Genomic DNA, 8,297 nt, shown 5'->3' on the forward strand with positions numbered 1-8,297 from the left:
AGGAATATAAAGAGGAATAATAGATAGAAATAGAATAAAAAGAGAAGTAGGCAGTATCTACATAAGTTTTTAAGCCATTTTTAAGACCTGTACTCGCCTCTACTTTATTTCCAAATATTAGTCCCCCGTAAGCATGTGTGAAATTAATTACGAGTTTAAAAAACTCTTTTTAATCAATCCTTTCCTGAGCATGAACCAATAAAGATAAATAAATAAATGAAAAAGATCGAACAAAATATTAAAACTTTAAAGAAAGACTGTAACCTGGAGATCACAGATTTTCAAATAGTTTCAAAAAGTTGGTGTGAGTAGAAGAATAAATCCGTAAGTGAAGAGAACTCTTGGGTTTTAAATGAAGTAAGGTGAATGCTGTCGAACCGGTGCAGCGCTGCCGGCTCTATCTGTATCAAGTTGCTTCCACAGAGCTATGCATGTTCAGTAAGAGTAGATATGAGGGGCTCCACTTATCAGAAAGACTTGGCGCACAAAAGAACCTTATGTGTATTCCAGTAATTGGATCTGCATCACCTTGTTGCCCCTCAGACCCCCAAACCACTGCCTCATCCCCCCGCGCTGCTGAGCACTCACACATAAAAGCGTTGTCACTCTGTTAACAATATTTCTGAGCCTTGATGGATCAGCAGAGTAGACACCAGTAGAAACACATAATAAAACACCCTTGTTCTTTGTACACACAATGCTTTGCAAGGTCTTTCCTGCTGTTTGGTTTCGAAAGAATATCTGAGAAACTCTTTTTCCATTGAATTTAAGTTTCTTTTCTTTCCGTTCAGCCGAGGCGGCCATTAGCGCTCGTGCTAACTGCTGAGATCTTCTTGTATGGATTTCAAAGAACCTGCTGCTGTTGCTTCTGGTAACGTATCAGTTCCTGTGCAACACAGAGGATCATTCCCAGGCATAAACACCAACAGCTGTTCACAACAGAAACAGAAAAAAACAAATCACATCATCTCTTTTCTGCATCTTAATAAATAAATAAATAAATGTGGTGGATTAAAATTTTCTTGCACAGGGAGGTCAGACTGCAGGGTCAGCTGCAGAACAGCAGCCTGGAGCAGGTGGGCTGTGAGTCAATAGAGGGCCTTGATCCTGGGTGCTCTGGTTGCAGGACTGAAGGACACACAGACAGACTCCCCCGAAAACCATTTGCAGTAATGTGCAGCATAACTCAGTTCCCGTGAACCTGGTTGAGTGTTAATATCATTACGACCTATAGCGTATAGTCTTCTTATTGCTCACAGAGACACTATATTGCATCTGCATTGCTACAGTATGCTGCAGAGACAGATTAGTATAGTGCCAGGCTGAAATAGGATGAACATACCTTACACTGGCCACTGTAATATCATTTTATATTGAGCATGACAACACTGGCAAGGGCCAAACACAAATAGGTGATAAAAAGAGATTTCTTCACCTTAAGTCTCCAAAGTATTAAAATATTCATCCTCCACATCCTGTGTCAGTTTCCACTAAATCTGATTTAGGTTATTGTGCCGCAAAAAGTCTGAAGTATTGAACAATCAAAGGAAATGTATACATCACATCTCAAACTCGGATCCAGGTTCTAAGGTTAACCACTCATCTCCGTCTGAGTTAAAGAAGCATGATGGACCATTATATATAATTGAATGGTGTTTCAGGGGGGCATTTTCCATGAGCTACAGGTCTGACAACTCCAAGCTCTCAATTCATAGATTGACAATAAAAAATACACACAATAACCGAGTAATTTCAGTAGTTGGCAAAAGTGAGTTTTGTGGTGGTTTAAAGTTTAAAGTGGTGGAGCTTCACATATCAAGGTCTTCACTCACCTGAATGGTTATTTTTATTGAATAAATAACCCCCTTATCTGCCACTCTCTGTTATCTACCTCTCTGTGTGGACACTTATGCCCAGGTATGTGTGGGAACATTTTTCTGTAATCTGGCGCTATCGTTGTTCCCTGATCTCTGAACTCGGCGTTGATATTCCTTCCCTTTGTCTCCCTGTTGAGTCTCTGCAACAACATGCTTGGTACTGAACCTCAAAACTTTTCCAACTCACTTTATTTTGGTTTGTTTCACTCCAAAGCAGAAACTCTTCACCATCTAAAACCAGCTGCTGACGACTGGCGCCGCGCAAACTTGGCTAGCTTTCCTAGCGACTCGAACGCCTTGCCTCGCCTTGTCCTCCACCCCCCTCATAAACCGTCCTCGGCTCTAAGGAGGACAAACTGATCACCTCGGAGGCAGCTACAACGATCATGTGCCTATTCCTGGCAGCCACCAATGTTGGATTGGTCACAGTTCCAGTGAGGGAAAGCTGGCTCAGTTGGTCCTGTGACTCAGGTGCTGATGGTGCCCCCTAGAGACAGGGGAAGTCATTACTAGTCCCCGATGATGACGGACTACAGGTTTTTTTTCTCTCCATGGCTCTTAAGGTCCTTTCACACATGCTCCCTGAAAGAGTATTCTCCTAGCAACGCACGTCCTCTGCCCCAGGAGGAATCTGGAGGTCTCTGCTGTAGTCACACCATGCATTTCCTGGAGGGCAATCAGCTTTTCCCTCGTCTCTTCTGTAACTCACTCGCTCGCTCTCTCTGCTTCTCTCATCCCAGTTCTTCATTCCAACTGGCTTAGCTGTTTTGGAAGGAGTGTTTCTTGGGATGAAAATAAGAAACCCACAATTTTTTTTTTTTTTTTTTTAAAAAGGAAGGGGGTAAATTAGCCTCAATTCTTAGAAACGGCTTGGCAAAGTGATAGTGAGAACAGGGCAAAGAAAACAACTCAATTTCATTCACTTCTACTTATATATTCACGTATAACCAGTGACATTAATCTAATGTATATAACAGTTTAATGTAACTTGCCAAAAAAAGAAACTTTCCCATGACCTCGCACAACCTTTTTGGATCTTCGACTCAAAGAAACCAACCAAAAAAACAACATAAACTCCAGCAAGCCTGCGTGTGACAGACGGTACCTAATCAAAACAGCCTCTGCATGCGACTGCTAACATGCATTTCCCCTCCGTGCCAGTCCCCTTCCTCCCCAGCCCCATCGCCACAAACCACCGTTCCCACAGTATTCCCATGACTCTCTGCTGCTCCCCCTCTCCTCCCTCCGAGGGCCCAGACTTCACCAAAAGGCAGGAGGGCTTGCGTTGGCGAGCAGCGAGCCGCTCTAGCCCACCTTCCTCACATCTGAGAACCTCTGTGAAATCCTAATCCCCAGAGCAGGGTGAAGCGCAGGCCCAGCTTGCCTGACCTCTCTGGTTGCCATGGATACAGCGCACTATAAATAAAACAGAGGGGGCTTTTTTTCAAGCAGTTTGGCAGGGCTGTGTGGCCTGCTCACTGGTGGGGCTTATTTTCTCTCTCCCTCCCTCGTTCTGTCTCTCTCCTCACTCTCATTCCGCTCCCCCCTTTTCACTTATTCGCTCAATCACCGAGTGTCCGTCCTCTTCCTCTGTCTCGTGCTCGTCACTGTTGCTCATTCAACACTTTTCATTCAGCCCCGTCCAACCTGGACACCTGTGTTAGCAGCATACCTGCGTTTAGATTCGTGTAACTCCGGCACGATAGCACTTCGACGAGCCACTGTTCAATTTAAGAAAGTAAACACACGGAAAGGCAACTTGTTTATTCGTCAAGCAAGGACACGAAGAGGCCAAGTTGGTAGAAAAGAAGGCTGATTTTGTGGCTTCAGGAGAAGAGGGGAAGGCTGAGTGTGCTTGCGCACTGAATCAGGACTGCGCTGCAGATTTTTGTCTGGCAAGGCAAATCTCGGGAGGCTGGAAAATAATTTGGTCATGGCTGTGGGAGGTTGTTGGGAGTGGGAGGCGTGTGGGTGATGTGGGGGAGAAGGTTTGAGGGGTGACTGGTTGGTGGGAGGAGGAGGAGGAGTAGGAGGAGGAGGAGGGTGGCTAGGGTTTTTGACCGTCTCGCTGTGGCGAAAACATGCTTGACACTTCATTCCTTTCCAGTTAATGTGGAGCGGACTGCAGGATGTTAACCCTATGCCTGCCTTTTGATGCTTGGTCTCCTCCGCTGTTGCACAATAGCCGGTCCTCACAACACTTCCTGCTTTACAGCTCAGATGTTCCAGGACGGTCTATCCTGCCAGCAGCCGTGGGAGGGTACAGGGTTACAGTATACATTGTTTTCCGGTATCATGTCTACATTAGCTGAGTGTAATACTGTGAGACAATATGACAGGCCTGCTGTGCGATCCTCAGAAGCTGTCACGGTGATTTGAAAATTTGACCATCACATGCCAAATACTCTTTGTCTGGGAGAATTTTGAAGAGTAAGCCACATTTCCTGGACCATCTGCCTCGTATGAATTACACAAAAGATGAGACCAGCACCAGCAAACATCCACAATGTTGCCTGGGAGACAGAGGTCACATGGGAGGATGAGTCACAGAAACCCAGAACTACCTAGAAACCAACACTATCGAGCGGCCTCACACCATGGTGCTCTTTACAGTTTGGCGACATGCAGAAGGATTAGTGTCGTGTCAGTGCCTGAACGACAGTGAGACGGCGCCCTTGGCAAAAGACAAGTATACAGTTAAACTTAATGGGGCCAGAATCTGATATCCTCGATAGGAATCCACTTCAGTGCCAGTCACTATTCTTCAACAACACGAAGCACTATATCAACCTGTGTCTGACCATGCCTCCACTGCTGGTGTGTGAGTGTGTGTGTGTGTGTGTGTGTGTGTGTGTGTGTGTGTGTGTTCATGCGGACCTGGAGAGTAGGGAGTTAATGCAGGCAGGGCTGTGGCAGTCCTCCTGCCCCTCAGCCAGATTAATCATGCAGGAGAGACACAGCAGGCCCCCGTTCATTCTGCCTGGGGGTGAAGCTGTGCCCGCATGCTCTGCGTATCACATGGCCCCGGCCCCCCTCTCTTCTCTCCTCTCTCGCTCTTTCTCTCTCTACTGGGGGTGCTGTGGATGGCGCTGGTGGTGGTGGTGGAGGAAGAGTAGAGAGAGAGTGTGTGTGTGTGTGTGTGTGTGTGTGTGTGGAGGGGGGGTATCGGCGGTGTGGTGGAACGCCACAGCACGCAGTGTAGCTTTCTTTCTTTCTCTTTCTTTTCTTCACACTGTTGTTTTCCATCCTCTCTTCCCCCTTCACTTCCCCTTCTGTGGGTGTGAAGCGAGTGAGGCAGTAAAAAAAAAAGGAGAGGAGAGAAACAGGCGTCCATCTCTCCTGCAAGGAGACGACAACAGCCTCTCTTTTTTTCTTTCTTTCTTTTTTTTTTTTCTTTATCTCCCGTCGGAGGGCCCTGACGACAGCAGTGGCCAGGCTCTGTGGATGAAGAGGAGAAGTGTGTGGGGAGGAGGAGGGTAGGGTGTGGGGTGGGGGGGGGCATACCAAGGGACTCGCCACAGATATCTCCTGGAAACTGCTCGACGATGTCTCTGCGCATCAGAGAACAGCCCCAGCCATTGTTGGGCTCATTGGGAAACAGAGGCGGCATCGTGCAGTTGTGTGCTTCAGCATTTTGCAGTGTGTTGCACAAGCACCTACAGTGTGTGCGTACAGTATGGAAGCTTAAATGTTTCATGATGTGTTTTTGTTGCGTGTCTCCTGGATGAGTAGCCGACAGTAAATCTGATCATAAACAGTGCACGTGTTTATGTGCCTGGCTTTTCTTCCCTGCTGACTGTATGTCAAAAGCTTAAAGCACTTTCCCCCCCCCCCCCCCCTTTTTTTTTTTTTTCCCCAGTAAACATAATAGAGTAATCTCTGTGAGGATTTGATCTGAGGGTCAAGTGGGGGCACCTCTGGTTCCAGGTGCATTTTCCCACTTAGGTTGGACAGTATCTGGCAATGATACTTTAACTTCACTAAAAGTTTTCCAAAAAAGAAAAATACAGCGACGATGACGGCGCAGCGTGTCTGTGAATGCAGCCTGTTGAGAAAAGAAAGAGACGTGATGAATCACTGTCCTCTGAACTCCTCTGAAATGGCTACACAATTGAATATTGTAACATAACCCACACTAGGACACACACACTTACACAGTGTACCTTGAACACAGTGACTGCTGAACCCTATTGTACTCTAACAGAGTATTGCCTTACAGGTCCTCTGTTGCCATTGTTGTGCAAAGAAACACCACAGTACTCTCTGTACTTTCTGAACATTTGTGTGCACATGTGCATGTTTATGTGTGTGTATAGGTCTCACTTTCCATCTCGTTGCCTTTTAAAAGAGAGCCACAGGTAGGAAATGTATCATTTTGCAATTACATAAACGCTCTCATCTTGAATTACCAGGCTGAATTACTTTTATCTGACATATTGCTCCTTTGACACAGCTGCTTCTCTTGCTTCAACACCCACACCCACAAAATTGACTTTATTCTGCCAGATAAATGACTGGCAAACACTACTTGTTGTCTAAATTTTGTTAATGAAGATACTGCTTAGCAGCAGAGGACATTTCTCACTTCATCATTAATCACCGAGTGGTGCGTCAACTTATATAATGTAGGAGTGTTGCTTTTATTCACCCCAGTGGGCTGATTTGTTACAGTGGAGGTTTTCTTTAAACAGATCAGCCAGCTGCCAAACATTAGCCAAGGTAACCGCGATCTGCAATGGAAATCATTGATACCAATGTGAAAATGCGCCTCACAATTTTAGCATCAGCAAACATTTAAATTTCATTTGCAAGCTTGGAGAGCACGACTCAAAATTAAGCAAGAAAATGTGTGAGCACAGTAATAACAAAACTGGGGGTGGATGTGTAGCACTGCTGAAATTCAAATTCAAATTTTACACTGGCCCTGGTGAAGCATGCACCAGGGCCTTGTGCTGCAGCTGGACATATCTGGGCATCAGTAAGGGAAGATCCACATACTATTCTGAGCTGTGATATTGATAGAGAGACACAATTAAAAATATTACACAGGCTTTCATTATGGAGCATTATTAAGGGGCAGGCTTTGTCTTGGTCGCTCCTAAATGTATTAAATGCCAATTCAGAAATGGACACATATTCACACATTTTGGAAATATGCAAAGACACAAAATTCTGGAGGAGAGAAAAATTAGGTGGTTACCTTAAATGGTTATAACACGGAGCTATCACCTCTATTTTGGCAGCTTAAGTGGACAGTGCACCCCACACCCATATGACTAAATTGATAGGAATACTCTTGAATAGCAAGAAAAACTATTCTACATCTTTTTTTCTAAGGACATCCCTCACTGGACAGTTGGCACAAGGAGGTACTGACAATAGTCCCATTTGAAAAGTTGACCATTCATGACAACGTTGAGGGATTTATTGCCGTTATTAGTCATGTATGAAGCCAGTAATACACTTTCACCTCTACAGATGTTCTTTATATTGAGATCAAATGACAGGGATCATAGAAGGAAATTCAATATATAAATAAAATATAAGTTTATCTTGGTGGTTAAAAGTGTATTATGTGTCTTGAAGAATTGTTTCAGAAAAATGAGCAAAATTAGCAAAATAAACCAAATATAAATAAATGAATGAATGAATGAATTATAATATGGCAGCCAGTCTTGGACACTGTGTTCCTCCGGACTGGACTTCATTCTACCGAAATAACAACATAACAGTAGACAGAATTACGTATAATAAAGTTGGGACTCTCGTTTTTTTTGTGTTTTATTTACGTAGGTCAAGAACTAAGAAAACGGTCGAGAACAATAAGGTCCACAAAAATGTAAGTAGTTACAAATGAGTGAGTGAGGAATGAATCAGGAACAACTTGATAATGAATGAATCGTAAACGAGTTATCTCGGTATAACTTTGAATTGAGGACTTAATAATTGATAATGATGAATTACTGAGAACATACTAGTACATTAATGAATCATTAAAAATTATTAGTTCAGAAACATCAACGAATCAGCATACTGACCACTTTCTTCGTGAGTTGTTCCTGTTTAACTCTGAACCAGCCGCTGAGCGCTACAAAGTGACGACTCATTAATTGGTAATTACTTAAACATTAGTTACTGTTTATGTGGAACTTCAAGTTAAATGAAACATAACACTGAGTAGTTACCAAGTACACTCATTGATTACTGATTACTCAATCATTCGTTACTCTTTTTGTGCCTCCTTAAGTAAAGTCATAGATAATACTGAGTAGTTACTAAGTAGTCCCTCATTACTTCATGATTACGAAAAGAAGAGTTTTTCCTGGGAGAAATCATAGATTTTTTGATTCTCAAAAAACAAACAAACAACAAAGACGTTTAGGTTAGGGTTAAGGTGTGAATTCAGGTTGGTTAAAGGTT

The sequence above is a fragment of the Pagrus pagrus genome (assembly GCF_965226575.1).
Source record: "Pagrus pagrus genome assembly, chromosome: 14".
NCBI lineage: Eukaryota > Metazoa > Chordata > Actinopteri > Spariformes > Sparidae > Pagrus > Pagrus pagrus.